At 38.8% G+C, this 1499-nt stretch overlaps 1 long non-coding RNA gene across 1 annotated transcript; it reads right to left on the minus strand.

Moving 5' to 3' along the window:
• Positions 1 to 214: 214 nt before the first annotated feature.
• On the minus strand, positions 215 to 1132 carry LOC129855771 (uncharacterized). Its single transcript, XR_008759557.1, has 4 exons — positions 1071 to 1132; positions 919 to 987; positions 673 to 717; positions 215 to 486 (listed from the first exon to the last, which is right to left on the minus strand). It is a non-coding gene; the product is annotated as an uncharacterized LOC129855771 (long non-coding RNA).
• Between the last annotated feature and the right edge of the window lie 367 nt (positions 1133 to 1499).

Here is a 1499-nt window from a genome sequence, read left to right on the forward strand (position 1 = left end):
AAGTTTTGTTGATTTCATACTCCCTTTTAACAATTATTTTAGGACTTGTAGAGCCTTCAACCTTATGTCAGAGAGGTTTCACAAATGTTTTGAAAGGATCTCAAATAGTTTGTCAAACAAACAGAACACAACAGACAAAGACATACACAATGACACATCTTAACTTATTTAATTTATTAATGATGGAATAATCAGCTCTGAACAGCAGCTAATGTCAACATATTTGATGTAAACAAGTTTTTTCTCCTTCCTCTATCGTCGCCCGTCTTATTTTCCACCCGCTGCTGGGGCTGGGGCTGGGGCTGGGGCTGGAGCTGCAGCAGGAGTTGCGACAGGAGCAGAGGCGAGGCTGGCCAATAGGAATGGCAGGAGGGCCATCAAGCCAGAGTTACCTTGAGAAGGCTGCGCATAAGGGAGGTAGGATGGGTACCGAGGCTGCTGATAGGGGTAAAACCCTCCCAAACCACGCCCATAACCCCTGAACTTCTGTGGAGAGAGAGAGAGAGAGAGAGAGAGAGAGAGAGAGAGAGAGAGAGAGAGAGAGAGAGAGAGAGAGATTGTTCTAAACTCAAACAAACTAGTAATCATATTCAAATAGTAGACCATACTATAGTACTCTAATAGACAGTATACCTAATAGATACCAATAGATGGTACTAAATATTAGTGCACCTCATCGCTAGCTGATCGCTCCTCTCGATCATGTTTCTCAGACACCTGCACACACAAACAAAATCCCAGGATGAATGATATTATGGTATAAAGTAATCAACACTCAAAGTGTGAACTTAAGTCCATCATATTGTAATAATTCAGATATTGTCATAATCCAATGCAATGCAATCTATGGAAACGGCAATCTCTTGGTGTATTGATGTGTAAATTGAAGGCTTAATGTTGTATTTCAAGAATTCTTACAGGAATGGAGGAACAAAGTCCAATCAGGCACATCACTAGGAATAGTAGTTTCATGGTCGCCATGGAATTCTTGAAATGAAAAAGACGTACAGTGAATTCAAAGCTAGACACGCATGCCTCAATTCCACTACAGTATTCTTTGAAACTCTTACCTGTTCAAGTGAAGATGTAAAATGCTTAAAAAGTATTAAACTTGAGACTAATGCTGTATTGTAACTTAACAGCAAGAATATGCTTTTTATAGACCATTTCATTCCACTGTCAACCAATGAGCTTTCAGTCCCATGATCAACGTTGTGTCCTGGAGATGTAAAATGTGATGAAATTAGGCATTTGGTGGGTAATTCTACAAATCTGTATATATCCACAGTGCCCACAAAGATCAATGTCTCATCAGTATTAGGAAACTTTTGCTAAGTTGAGAGGTTTTGAAACTGTTGATGATTCATACCCTTGTTTTTTGGGCATTGCGGAGGCTAAATGAACACATTTAATTGTAATGTACAATTTTAATTTCTCAATTTATACAGCATAGCTCAAGTACCAGACTTTATTTTGATTTCTCCTATCATGCAATATAA

This window comes from Salvelinus fontinalis, chromosome 5 (genome assembly GCF_029448725.1).
Source record: "Salvelinus fontinalis isolate EN_2023a chromosome 5, ASM2944872v1, whole genome shotgun sequence".
Lineage (NCBI taxonomy): Eukaryota > Metazoa > Chordata > Actinopteri > Salmoniformes > Salmonidae > Salvelinus > Salvelinus fontinalis.